At 35.4% G+C, this 15235-nt stretch overlaps 1 long non-coding RNA gene across 1 annotated transcript; it reads left to right on the top strand.

Moving 5' to 3' along the window:
* Nucleotides 1-13535: 13535 nt before the first annotated feature.
* Nucleotides 13536-15235, top strand: LOC122757091. The gene is made up of 2 exons (XR_006357000.1): nucleotides 13536-13579; nucleotides 15016-15235. It is a non-coding gene; the product is annotated as an uncharacterized LOC122757091 (long non-coding RNA).

Raw genomic sequence — 15235 nt, 5'->3', positions numbered from 1 at the left:
ATAAAACTGTTACGAGTCGAATAAATGCTGCGACATATACTAACAGCAACGCTAATATGATTTAAAAGACGAAGTCAAGGTTGGATTATGACAACTTGCTTTATTGAATATCAACTTAAGACTAACAATTGTAGGTCTATTGACACGTATTTATGCAGTATTTATTTATGAGTATTCAGTGTTGGGCATTTCACCACACAATTCCAACACATTAACAATGTTGCGTCAACTTCTAATTGTCTATTATGCACTGTGTGAGGCTGTGTGAGTGTATGAGTATTCAGTGTTGGGCATTTCACCACACAATTCCAACACATCATCCGAATACTAGACCTAGGTCAACGAAGCTGCGCGCCTTGCAAAGACGAATCAGCTTAATGACGCGACCATACAGCTTCTGAATATTGTAGACGTAATCAGTATGATTATGTCACTTCCCTCTCCTTAAGAGGCGAGCCTGCGAGTCAAGGTGACACAGACGGGTAAAGTTTTGGTAAAGTTGATTGTGTCATCTCGATGATCGTGATTTCCTGTTTTTGCTCTTCTGTTTCGACTGATGGCGTTGTTTGTTTGTTGGGCTCGTGAATTTGTTTTTTTAAATTTTGTTCGAAATAATTTTATGGGGTTACAAGATACATATTTAAAATATAGGATTACAATTATGAATATGGTTATTGTGATTACAATGATTGTATATGTTAAAGTATTATTTTGTGATACAATTTTTACAATGTCATCATGTTTTATAGGTTTTACTTTAATAATTTCTATTGAGGGATACAATGGTGTAAGGTCAACTTCTAGTTGAAAATAGTTATCGCTTACAATTATGTCGTTTATTTGCAGTTTACATTGATTGATATTTATAATTTTGTTACCCTGAATATTAAGACTAACATTATTATTATTATTATTTTTTTTTTTTTTTTTTTTTTTGGCAATTTTTTTTTACAATTGTAGAAGTTATGTTCCAAGTTACAATGGTATTTGGCTTAATTAAAGATTTTATTATCTTTCTCATAATAAGAAGTTGTGCTAATGTAATCGAGTTGATAGCCATTATGATCAGGATATGGGATAATTTTGATTGTATTAATGGATTGAAAGTCAATTGGGATATGGGAAATGATAGTATGATTATGAAGTAGAAACCTGTGGAATTTGAATTTGGTTAATTTTCTTTAATTTTTTAAACTGAGTTTTATAGTAACGTGTAATTCTATTTCTGTTAGTAATTTGGTAATGATCTGGATCTATTTTTTCAACATTTTTATTGGCTTTAAAGGGGTTTTCTAGTTTTCCTTTTTGTAATGGTCCTTTTCGATATCTGGTATCGACTTCGTATTCTTGTCGGTCACTGTTGATTTTATTTATTACTTTTTTCTTTATTTTCTTGAGTGTTTAACTTTTGGTTGTCCCGCATATAAAAATATGTGTGCAGGAGTTTGTCCAGTTGTGTCATGCTTAGTCTTGTGATTGTAAATGTAAAGTATGGTTTCTATTTTGCTGAGTTTATTTTCTTCGTCATTTAAAGTGTTGATTATTCTAATTTTTTCGTTTATTGTTTTGTGTAGTCGTTCTATGTCTGCTATTCCTGTTTTTGTAGTATTTAATTGTAATTCTACTCCTTCATTTTCAAGCCATTTTTTGAGTGCTAAGCTGGTAAATGCGCCGTCTCGGTCAGCTTTTAATAATTTTGGCTTTCCTAACTGATTGAATATACGCATTAATGCATTCTTGCATTCTATCCAGTCTTTTGCTTTAATATTTTCAAGAGTAGCGAATTTTGAGTAAATGTCTATGCAACTAAGATAATGTTTGCCTTCAGAGGAATAAATGTCTATTACAAATTTATCGCGACAATGTTCGGGTCTGGGAGTAATTTTCATTGGCATGTTTGTGTTTCTGTGTTCGGTTTTTGCTAAATTGCAAATGTTACATTCGTTTACTATGTTTTGTGTCAGTAATTGGCTGTTGGGGAAATAGTAAGTTTCACTGAAGAGTTTATTTGTTTTTTGAATTCCGGGGTGTAAGAGTTTTTCATGGGTTTTCAAAATAAGTTCTTTAAATTCGGCATATGAGTTTATATTTTTTAATTGAATGAGGCTTCGTAGAATTTTAGTGTGGCTAGTGTTGATAATTTCTTTATGTGCGTTTTGAATGATTTCGAAATCTGCATCACTGTCTATAAACATTGCACTAGTTTTTGTACAAAAATAGTCAATTAAATATTTTTCGGCTTTGTCTTTAGTCATGTTGTCGTATGTGATGTGAATTATAAGTTTTTTGAAGTAATTCTGTTTTGTAATATTTGGAATGCCTTTTGGAAAATATAATTTGTCTTTTAAATGTGTTTATTGGTTTCTCTGTAATGCAAATTAAATTACTGTTATCTTCGTCAGCGCTATGTTGTGTTTCTTCTCCGAAATAAGTCTGTTCTATTTTTACTCGCGATAGAGCGTCAGCTATGTGGTTTTCTTTTCCTTTTATGTATTTTATGTCAAAATCGTATTCTGATAATTTTACTCTCCATCGGGTTAATTTTGAATTTGGCTCTTTCATTTTATACAACCAACATAATGGTTGATGGTCACTATTGATTTCAAAATGTCGACCTAGAAGGTAGTGTCGAAAGGTTTTTGTTGCCCATACAATAGCTAAAAGTTCTTTTTCTATAGCGCTATAATTGGTTTCGTGATCATTGAGGGTTCTGCTAATAAAACTGATAGGATGTCCGTCTTGAGAAAGTACAGCTCCAAGGGCTACGTTACTTGCGTCAGTTGTTAAAATGAATTTATTTTTGAAATCTGGAATTTTTAAAATTGGGTCATTGGAAATAAGTTGTTTTAGCTTTTCAAAAGCTCTAATGTATTCTGGATTTTTAGTGTCTATTTTTGCGTCTTTTCGAAGTACTGTTGTCATTGGTTTGGCTATGTCTGCAAAATTTGGAATAAACTTTCTATAATAACCGGTTAGTCCGAGAAAACCTTTTATTTCTTTAGTTTTTGTGGGAATAGGATATTTTAGAATTGCCTTGATTTTATCAGGATTGGGTTTTATTCCATCCTTAGTTATGACGTGTCCTAGGAAGGAAGTTTCTTGTTTTAGAAACTCACATTTGTCAAGTTGTAATTTGAGATTTGCTTCAGAAAGCTTCTCGAAAACTAATTGCAGTGAATGTAGGTGTTCTTTTAAAGATGTTGAATATACAATTATATCGTCAAGATATACTAAACAGTGTTTATTTATTAACGGTCGCAAAACATTATTCATGCAACGTTGAAAGGTTGCAGGTGCATTCTTTAATCCAAATGGCATACGAAGATATTCATAATGGCCATTTTTTGTGGAAAAGGCTGTTTTTTTTTATGGAATCTGTATGCATTTCAAGTTGATGGAAACCTTTTGCAAGGTCGATTGTTGTGAAATAATTGCATTTGCCTAGTTTTCCTAAAATCTCATCCATGTTTGGTATTGGGTGTCTGTCATTTATAGTTACGTCGTTTAATTTTCTATAGTCAATTACGATTCTAAATTTTTGTTTACCTGAAGCGTCTTGTTTTTTCGGTACGATCCATAAAGGACTACAATAAGGGGGAATTACTGGGGCGTATTATACCTTGATCTAACATGTCTTGAATTTGGTGTTCAACTTCTTGTTCGTATGCTTGTGGATAACTGTATGGTTTTGTATACAAAGGTGAATTGTGAGTAGTGTTAATAACATGTTTTTCTTGATTACTGAAACTAAGTTGATCGCCTTCTTTGAACTGAATGTGTTGATATTGTTTCAATAAACTTATTAAATTAAATTTTTCTTCTTCATTTAAATGGTCTAGTCGGTAAGGACTTGAGTTGATAGATTCTTGATTTTTAGAATTATCTCTGATTGGGTTGTTGAGGTGTTGATAAGTTTCAAGAATTGGTTGAGCTACGAAATGATTTTGGTTTGTGATCGGAATATCATTGATTAATTTATACTTTTTATTGTATAAATTAACAGTTTGGGATTTATAATCTATAACGGCTTGTGCGTCTGAAAGCAGTTTTCTACCAATTAGTAGATCGTAATCTGGTGAAAATTGATGTAAAAGAAATTCATTATTACTTTTGAACAAGTTGTTTGAAAGAACATTCACCTTTTTTGTGATAGTCAAAGGTCCATTGCTGGTTTGAATAAGACAATCGGTATCGTGAATTGGTAAATTAAAAACATTGTATGTCATCATATTAACAGTAGATCCTGTATCTATTAAACATTTTATATTTTTTCCTTTATAGGTGATAATTATGTATTGTTGGTTTCCGAGGCTGGCAGCTGAAAAATTTTCGGCTTTCTCGATTTCTATTTCATTTGGTTGTTCTGTTTCCTGTTCGGTTGTGGCTGGTTGTGTGTATGTATAGTCTGAGGTTTGTGGATAACTTTGTTCTTGGTAATATTGAGGATAGTATTGGGAATAAGAAGCTAATTGATTATAATATTCTTTCTGCATATAGTCGTGATAATTTATCTCTTCTTGATTTCTAGTTTCTTCATCTATACTCATTTTACTTTGTTCACTTTCTGCTTGTCTAACACGCTTTGTTGGTTGGTTGGCTACGCCAAAACTATTGAAAGGAGTTTGTTGTGGAGTTGTTTGTGTATGTTGTCCAAAACGATTATTGTCAAATTGATTTTGTCTGAAAATTGGTCTAAGTGTAGGGTTAAATGGTCTAACTGGGTTAGGCGTTGGTTGCATCGGTCGAGGTGAATAATGATTAGGTGGAAGATATGGTTGTTGAAAATAAGGTTGATATGGGACATAAGGATGGTTTGGTTGAAGAAATGTGGAAAACTTTTGAATATTTGGATTTGGATAAGTTGGCTTAAAATTTTTATCTTGCTTTACTTTGTTTTGATTTAAATTTTGACAGGGTTCATCAAAAAAGATTTTTTTCTTGTAATATGTTAATTAGTGATCTTAAATCTGGAATTTCGCAATTTATGATTCGAATACAAATATTGGTAGGAAGTTTTTGAATTAGGTCGTCAATACTTGTTTTAATTAATCGATCATATAGTATTTTTTCATCTTGATTATTTTCTAATTCTAGCTTACTCATCAATGTCTGCCTACGGTGTTCTGCTTCTTCCAGAAAAGCTCGTACGTTGCCTTTGAACGGAGTGTTCCTGAATTCCTCCAGTAGAATATGGTTCTTGGTCTGCGTCTTGAAGTTTAGGATTAGCTGTTTTCGGAGATCCGTCCATGTAGTTAGGTTGGTCATGCCAAGAGATAACATGACTTCACTGCTGATGCAGCTTTCAACAAGTCCAAAGAGTATTGATCTCTGCCTCGCATCGTTGGTGGTGTACAGGGCCAGTATATAATCGATCCGGTTGATGAACGTGTATAAAGCGTTTTTATTTCCGGTGAACTTTTCAACATTTTTAAGTTGATTAATCACTTGGGTCATGTTGGTATCAGAAAGGGGGTGTTGTTGCGTCGCCTTCCATTTTGTTTATTTATTTAATTTATTATAATTATATTTTATTTATTATTTGTTGTCGGTTTATTTTATTTTTATTGATTATTTAGTACGTATGTTGGGGTTTGTATGCACTGATAGCACTTTCGAAGGTTTGCGAGAAAACCAAATGTTTCTGGAATTATATTCTCTTCGAATTCTATAGCGTCTTCTTGAATTATTTTCAAGTTTTTTGCACAATCCGCGGCTTTGGCAATATGCGAATTTCGGTATACACGTCACTGTCGAGGTTTTATTTTAAAACTTGACGCGATATTGACCATCGCGTGGGTTGCCTTCGCGTTTGTTGTTTAGCGGATAGCAGTAAACGGGACACAAGAATTAATAACTTAGTTATTGCATCAGGATCCACAATTTATTACTATCCTACCGGCTGCGCCACTAAGATAAAACTGTTACGAGTCGAATAAATGCTGCGACATATACTAACAGCAACGCTAATATGATTTAAAAGACGAAGTCAAGGTTGGATTATGACAACTTGCTTTATTGAATATCAACTTAAGACTAACAATTGTAGGTCTATTGACACGTATTTATGCAGTATTTATTTATGAGTATTCAGTGTTGGGCATTTCACCACACAATTCCAACACATTAACAATGTTGCGTCAACTTCTAATTGTCTATTATGCACTGTGTGAGGCTGTGTGAGTGTATGAGTATTCAGTGTTGGGCATTTCACCACACAATTCCAACACATTAACAATGTTGCGTCAACTTCTAATTGTCTATTATGCACTGTGTGAGGCTGTGTGAGTGTATGAGTATTCAGTGTTGGGCATTTCACCACACAATTCCAACACATCATCCGAATACTAGACCTAGGTCAACGAAGCTGCGCGCCTTGCAAAGACGAATCAGCTTAATGACGCGACCATACAGCTTCTGAATATTGTAGACGTAATCAGTATGATTATGTCACTATATATATTTTTTTTTTTTTTTTTTTTTATATTTCTTTTTTGCTTTATTTTTTTTTTTTTTTTTTTTTTATGTATATATATTTTTTCCTTTTTTTTTCAATATTATTGATTTGCTGTTTTTATTTTTATTTTATTTTTCTTTTCTCATTTTTGATTTTTCTTGTTTCAGGGTCGTTAATTGGTAGTCTTCTGTGGATGCTTGGCCGTTTTGAAGATAAGTGCATTTTGTGTTGTTTTCTGTTTTGTTGTTTGTTGTTTAAATTTGTTAATTTGTGAGTTCTTTTTTTTTTCATTTCAGGTAAGCTTATTAGCATCTCTAGAGGCAGATAGAAGCATAGTAGATCATCCTCGTCGAATTTTTGTCCGTTTTGCAGGTAAGTGTATATTTTAAATTTTTTCTAGTTATACTCATTCACGAAAGTGAATCAGTATATTGGTTTTGTGCAATGTCCGTCTTGCTGTCCGTCCGTCTGTCCGTATGAACGCAATCTATTTCGGCGCTATTGAAGCTAGAGACGTGAAATTTGGAACACATACTCATGTATATCTCCGATTTATAAAGTGTTAAAATTTTCCCGATCCGCCCACTAGGGGCGTGGCAAATCGGAAAATGCATTTTCCGATATACCAGAAATCATGTTTGTTGAAGAGCTAGAAAGCTGAAATTTGGTATGTAGGTCCGCGTTGACCACCCAAGATCACAAGCTATGGCGGATATATCTACGCCCATTGGGGGCGTGGCACCTGAAGATATAGTGATTTTTTAAATTCTCCTATATTTTGGACACTATTGATGGCAGAGACCTCAAATTTTGTATATATACTCGGACTGATCACCCAAGACCAAAAAGTTTTGTCGGATATATGTCCGCCCACAGGGGGCGTGGCAAACCGCAAAAGTTTATATCTCCAAAAGTATAATAGCTAGAAGCTTCAAATTTGGATAGTTGAGTTACTGGTAGCCTTCTCTATCGATTCCCCAAAAATAATTTTTACGCCTCTATAGGGGCGTAGCATATCGAAAAATACCCTGTAATTTTCACATTTCTTGAGGGTAAGCATTCAAACTTTGCAGTTAGGGTACCGTTATCTCTTTCTAAAAACTGACCAAAAATGAGGTGTCTACGCCCAGTTGGGGCGTGGCAAATCGGAAAATCCTGTATATTCTACAGTATTAGAGCGAAACTTAACTACTAAATTGTTGATTGGATGTGAATGAGTATTCCGCAGTCGGTAACGCCCGACTGCAACGTTCTTACTTGTTTTTATATTGTTATTAATTAGATGTTTTTTTTATACCCTGAACCCATTGAAAATGGGAAATCAGGGTATAATGGTTTTCTTGAAATGTATGTAACAGGCAGAAGGAGGCGTGGCAGACCCCACAAAGTATATATATTCTTGATCAGGGCGACGAGCTGAGTCGATTTGGCCCTGTCCGTCTGTCTGTCTGTCCGTCTGTCCGTCTGTCCGTCTGTCCGTCCGTCCGTCTGTCCGTATGTTTGAACGCGTCGATTTCCGAAGATATAAGAGCTAGAGACTTCAATTTTTTTTTTTAATGACCGTATATACAGCGCGGACGTCGAGTTTGCTTTTAAAATTCGATAAATCATCCCGTTATGTTTTTATCGAGTAAAAACATTCAAGTTCAAATCAGATGCCACTATAGGTAATTGTGAATAATTTTTCTTTTTTTTTTAATTTCTCAAATATTCAATATAATATGTAGATCATATGCTGAAAGTTTCATTAAATTCTGTTCAGTCAAAAATTAATAAAAAATAATCAAATATGTGGCCAATTAACAAACGCACGTGCAGCAGCTACAACAGCATCGTATGCGTGTGCACACATACATTCAAACTTCTTCTAGAAACATTCGTTGAATCACATCAGCTGTTAGTTTCGTTTAGTTTTGATAGATGGCGCAGCAGCAGTGAATCTATTTCATTTTTGCCAGCGCCACTAGCAGGAGTGAGGTGGCGTGGTGTGTTAGCTGCATGGAGCTCGATCGAGAAGTCGCGGTTCGAATCCCGATCGATCCAACTGATGCTAATTTTTTTTAATTGTTTCAAAATACTTTTATATTTTTATAAATGCGTTTTCTATTTAATTTATATTTTTAAATACACCGAAATTGAAATTTTAACCATACTCTATGTGCGTTTTTAATAGTTTGATTATTCTAGCAGATTCTTAGAATCACATCAGCAGTTAGTTTCGTTTAGTTTTGATAGATGGCGCTGCAGCAGTGAATCTATTTCATTTTTGCCAGCGCCACTAGCAGGAGTGAGGTGGTGTAGTGTGTTAGCTGCATGGCGCTCGATCGAGGAGTTGCGGTTCGAATCCCGATCGATGCAACTGATGTTAACTTTTTTAATTGTTTCAAAATATTTTTATATTTTGTTAATTGAGTTTGGTATTTTATTTATATTTTTAAATACATCGAAATTGAAATTTCAGCCATACTAAATGGGCATTTTTATTTGTTGGGTTCAGGGTAGTATCTAGTCGAGCACTCTCGACTAGAGTTTTCTTACTTGTTTTTTTTTAATTTTTCTCATTGCAGGTAAGTTTATTAACATCTCTAGGGGCAGATAGGAACGTCATTGGTCATCCTCGTCGAGTTTTTGGCCGTTTTGCAGGTAAGTGTATATTTTAAATTTTTGCTAGTTTTTATATTGTTATTAATTAGATGATTTTTTAACATTTTTCTCATTGCAGGTAAGCTTATTAACATCTCTAGGGGCAGATAGAAGCGTCGTCAATCATCCTCGTTGAATTTTTGGCCGTTTTGCAGGTAAGTGTATATTTTAAATTTTTGCTAGTTTTAATATTGTTATTAATTAGATGATTTTTTTAAATTTTTTTCATTGCAGGTAAGCTTACTAACATCTCTAGGGGCAGATAGAAGCGTCGTCAATCATCCTCGTCGAGCTTTTGGCCTTTTTGCAGGTAAGTGTATATTTTAAATTTGTGCTAGGTTTAATATTGTTATTAATTAGATGATTTTTTTAATTTTTCTCATTGCAGGTAAGCTTATTGGCATCACAAATGTTGATGTAAGCTACCTAGTACATTGCTACGCTCGTTGGCGTAGTTTTACTAGTAGTTGTGGAGCTGGTACGCCAGCTTGATGACGTCATCGCTGAGACCGCCTCGCACTCGTCGCTGAGGTCCATCAGCTCTCGGAGGTCAACCTCTTCGCGCCTTGGAGTCCTCTGCTGCATTGGCTCACCTGCATCCATGACTTGTTTTTGTTTGTTTGACTTCAATAAAGTAATAACTATAGTCATAATTTGTTCAATTTGTTTCTCCAGCCTCTCGAACATGGCCTTGTTTTGTTCAAGTAGCTCTTCAAGGCTACTTGACTTGGCTTGCTCGTCCTTTAGCTTCTGTTGTAGCCTAGCCAAGTGCCTTGTTGCTGGATTACGTCCATTGGATACGGTTGCTGTTGTTGTTGGGCGTTTCTCTTTGTGGTTTATTGAGTATCGCTGTGTGTTAGTGGTGCGGTTGGTGGGCTTTGTGATTGGTGTTTGGGGTTGCTGTTGTTGGTGGTGTCGTCGCGTCTGTCTTTGTCGTTGTAGTTGTCATTTGTCAGTTATATTTCAGTAAAACTAAGCTAGAAAGCAGCTGCAGAGAGTCTTCCCAGTGGTCAACTAAAGCTCAAATGCAACGGGCTCCAAATTTGAGTGCGATCTTTAATTTGAGTCTCAGTCGCCCTATATAAAGGGCAGCAGCTGCAGCATTTCTTCAGTCGTCCAGGCACGGTGGGGATCAGCAGATCATGCAGTCCAGTGAAGTGATGTGAAGTGTATAACGGATCGACTAACCGACAGAAGTGACTGAGCAACAGATCGACAAAACGACAGAGCCACTGAACAACTGACCGACAGAGCGACAAAATGACCGAGTGACAGAGTGACAGAGCCACTGAACAACAGTACAACTGATTGACAGAGCAACGAAATGACCGACTGACAGAGCCACTGAACAACAGTACAGCTGACTGACAGAGCGAAAAAATGACCGAGTTACAGAGTGACAGAGCCACTGAACCACAGTACAACTGATTGACAGAACAGCGATGACAGAGTGACAGAGCCACTGAACAACAGTACAACTAACCGACAGAGCGACGAAATGACAGAGTGACTGAGTCACTGAACAACAGTACAATTGACTGACAGAGCGACGAAATGACAGAGGGACAGAGCCACTGAACAACAGGATGACTGACTGACAGAGCGACGAAATGACAGAGTGACTGAGCCACTGAATCATTTGTCAGAAGCTAGAAAGCAGCAGCAGAGAGTCTTCCCAGTGGTCAACTAAAGCTCAAATGCAACGAGCTCAAAATTTGAGTGCGATCTTGAATCTGAGTCTCAGTCGCCCTATATAAAGGGCAGCAGCTGCAGCATTTCTTCAGTCGTCCAGGCACGGTGGGGATCAGCAGATCATGCAGTCCAGTGTTCTCGTGTTCTCCTCCGGCACACATGAGCGCAATTATATATAGTTTAAGTATTAGCTATTGCACAGAGTGCTTTTCGCGGCGCGCGCACACCGGCAGCGAGGCGGACAGAACGGCAAGTCTGCGCACTCGAACAGTCAGCAGTGGAGTATGTGCCAGCCAATTGCCTGCCGTGAAGCGGCAGTTACAAATTCTCTCTTTCAGAATTCTCTTATACTTAATTCAAGTCATTACTTTCACGAAGCAACATATTTGAATTTAAATTACTGCATTTATCGCACTTTGATATCGATGTTGCTTGGCCCGATAACATATCGGATGCCCTTGCTGCTTTGTGTTTTGTGCTGCTTACGTTATGCTAATTTGCCTACAGTTTTCTAGTATTTTTTTCAGCATTTTTTAGCGTATTGACCTATCCGATAATGGTCACACGCAGGCGCCATGCAGAAGTGTGATATGTGAAATCAAATGACTACGAAACAAAACAAAACTGCAAGACTTAACAGCTAACATAAATACAATTTACATAGATTATTTACTAATTCTCTCTCTTTTTTTCTTCTCTTTTCAGGTAATCGCTGGAATCCATGAGGGTCCAATTGGGATGGGGCATCGGGCTGCAGTTCTCATCTGCTGATCGTCGTCAAGTGTAGTGTGGAAGAGGGGGTGAAGAACAGCCAGTCCAGCTGTCTGACCCCTCCCGTCTGTGGCGCCGACCAGTTGTTGCAGTGGGCATGGGTGAGTACAGCATATGCATTAGCTTGCATACGCATAACTATTCTCACAATTATACATATCAAGAATCAAGTATGTACATTTGTGTGAATTGCAGTGAAGAAGAAATAGAAATATTTCATTAGTGGTGCAATAATAAAATAATATTATTTTGCTTTGTTTTTGTTTGTTTGTTTTTGCAATAATAAAATGCAATTATATATATATATATTTTTTTTTTTCTTTTTTTTTTATATTTCTTTTTTGCTTTATTTATTTTTTTTCCTTTTTTTTATGTATATATATTTTTTCCTTTTTTTTCAATATTATTGATTTGCTGTTTTTATACCCTGAACCCATTGAAAATGGGAAATCAGGGTATAATGGTTTTGTGAAAAGTATGTAACAGGCAGAAGGAATCATCGCAGACCCCATAAAGTATATATATTCCTGATCAGCACGACAAGCTGAGTCGATATAGCCCTGTCCGTCTGTCCGTCCGTCCGTCCGTCCGTCCGTATGAGCAAAAGAATCTCAGAAGATATAAGAGCTAGAGAGCTGAAATTTGGCATGCATACTCGTGTATACCATAGGCAGTACAAGTTTGCTTCTTCGATAACTCGTCCGATAACTTTTTTATCGAGAATAATCGAAAAATCGACTTGGTTTTTTCAGCCTAAATTTCACACTTTTAGACCTGGAGACTTTAAATTTGGGTTGTATATAAAGTTAATGGATACAAAGATTTTGTAATTTACAGATTTTGGATACCACGCCCCCTTCTCCCCCAATTTGTAAAAAACGCATTTCAAGAGTCTTGTGCTTTGGAATGTACACATATTTTAACCATATGATTACGCTCTGAAAGTTTCATTAAGATCGTATGTCTACAAAAGAAATTATTCAACAAATAAATTCTCATAATATTGCCCACATTGCAGCGCAGCCCAAGCGCAGTCGCTGCTAACTGCGCAGTCAGCAGAGCGCGTGCTTATAAGTGCATGTGTATGTATGTGTGCATAAAAGAAGTCCAGACTGATTAGAATATCAGCTTGGAGGGTTCAGGGTATCTCCTAGTCGAGCAGTTTCGACTGGAGCCTTCTTACTTGTTATTTTTATTTTATTTATTTTTTTTCTCATTTTTGATTTTTCTTGTTTCAGGGTCGTTAAGTGGATGCTTGGCCGTTTTGAAGATAAGTGCATTTTGTGTTGTTTTCTGTTTTGTTGTTTGTTGTTAATTTGTGAGTTCTTTTTTTTTCTCATTTCAGGTAAGCTTATAAGCATCTCTAGAGGCAGATAGAAGCATAGTAGATCATCCTCGTCGAATTTTTGTCCGTTTTGCAGGTAAGTGTATATTTTAAATTTTTGCTAGTTCTAATATTGTTATTAATTAGATGATTTTTAAAATTTTTCTCATTGCAGGTAAGCTTATTAACACTCTAGGGGCAGATAGAAGCGTCGTCAATCATCCTCGTCGAATTTTTGTCCGTTTTGCAGGTAAGTGTATATTTTAAATTGTTGCTAGTTTTTATATTGTTATTAATTAGATAATTTTTTTAATTTTTCTCATTGCAGGTAAGCTTCTTAACACTCTAGGGGCAGATAGAAGCGTCGTCAATCATCCTCGTCGAATTTTATGCCGTTTTGCAGGTAAGTGTATATTTTAAATTTTGCTAGTTTTAATATTGTTATTAATTAGATGATTTTTTTAATTTTTCTCATTGCAGGAAAGTTTATTAACATCTCTAGGGGCAGATAGGAACGTCATTAGTCATCCTCGTTGAGTTTTTGGCCGTTTTGCAGGTAAGTGTATATTTTAAATTTTTGCTAGTTTTAATATTGTTATTAATTAGATGATTGTTTTAATTTTTCTCATTAACATCTCTAGGGGCAGATAGGAACGTCATTGGTCATCCTCGTCGAGTTTTTGGCCGTTTTGCAGGTAAGTGTATATTTTAAATTTTGCTAGTTTTAATATTGTTATTAATTAGATGATTGTTTTAATTTTTCTCATTAACATCTCTAGGGGCAGATAGGAACGTCATTGGTCATCCTCGTCGAGTTTTTGGCCGTTTTGCAGGTAAGTGTATATTTTAAATTTTTGCTAGTTTTTATATTGTTATTAATTAGATGATTTTTTTAATTGTTCTCATTGCAGGTAAGCTTATTAACATCTCTAGGCGCAGATAGAAGCGTCGTCAATCATCTTCTTCGAATTTTTGGCCGTTTTGCAGGTAAGTGAATATTTTAAATTGTTGCTAGTTTTTATATTGTTATTAATTAGATGATTTTTGTAATTTTTCTCATTGCAGGTAAGCTTATTAACATCTCTAGGCGCAGATAGAAGCGTCGTCAATCATCTTCTTCGAATTTTTGGCCGTTTTGCAGGTAAGTGAATATTTTAAATTGTTGCTAGTTTTTATATTGTTATTAATTAGATGATTTTTTGTAATTTTTCTCATTGCAGGTAAGCTTATTAACATCTCTAGGCGCAGATAGAAGCGTCGTCAATCATCTTCATCGAATTTTTTGCCGTTTTGCAGGTAAGTGTATATTTTAAATTTTTGCTAGTTTTTATATTGTTATTAATTAGATGATATTTTTAATTTTTCTCATTGCAGGTAAGCTTATGAACATCTCTAGGGGCAGATAGAAGCGTCGTCAATCATCCCCGTCGAATTTTTGGCCGTTTTGCATGTAAGTGTATATATTACATTTTTGCTAGTTTTAATATTGTTATTAATTAGATGATTTTTTTAATTTTTCTCATTAACATCTCTAGGGGCAGATAGGAACGTCATTGGTCATCCTCGTCGAGTTTTTGGCCGTTTTGCAGGTAAGTGTATATTTTAAATTTTTGCTAGTTTTTATATTGTTATTAATTAGATGATTTTTTGTAATTTTTCTCATTGCAGGTAAGCTTATTAACATCTCTAGGCGCAGATAGAAGCGTCGTCAATCATCTTCGTCGAATTTTTTGCCGTTTTGCAGGTAAGTGTATATTTTAAATATTTGCTAGTTTTTATATTGTTATTAATTAGATGATATTTTTAATTTTTCTCATTGCAGGTAAGCTTATGAACATCTCTAGGGGCAGATAGAAGCGTCGTCAATCATCCCCGTCGAATTTTTGGCCGTTTTGCAGGTAAGTGTATATATTACATTTTTGCTAGTTTTAATATTGTTATTAATTAGATGATTTTTTTAATTTTTCTCATTGCAGGTAAGTTTATTAACATCTCTAGGGGCAGATAGGAACGTCATTGGTCATCCTCGTCGAGTTTTTGGCCGTTTTGCAGGTAAGTGTATATTTTAAATTTTTGCTAGTTTTAATATTGTTATTAATTAGATGATTTTTTTTAATTTTTCTCATTGCAGGTAAGCTTATTGGCATCACAAATGTTGATGTAAGCTACCTAGTACATTGCTACGCTCGTTGGCGTCATCGCTGAGACCGCCTCGCACTCGTCGCTGAGGTCCATCAGCTCTCGGAGGTCAACCTCTTCGCGCCTTGGAGTCCTCTGCTGCATTGGCTCACCTGCATTCATGACTTGTTTTTGTTTGTTTGAGTTCAATAAAGTAATAACTATAGTCATAA

This window comes from Drosophila mojavensis, unplaced genomic scaffold (genome assembly GCF_018153725.1).
Source record: "Drosophila mojavensis isolate 15081-1352.22 unplaced genomic scaffold, ASM1815372v1 contig_28, whole genome shotgun sequence".
NCBI lineage: Eukaryota > Metazoa > Arthropoda > Insecta > Diptera > Drosophilidae > Drosophila > Drosophila mojavensis.
The sequence above is the reverse complement of the archived record's forward strand: the minus strand, read 5'-3'. Positions and strand labels throughout refer to the sequence as shown.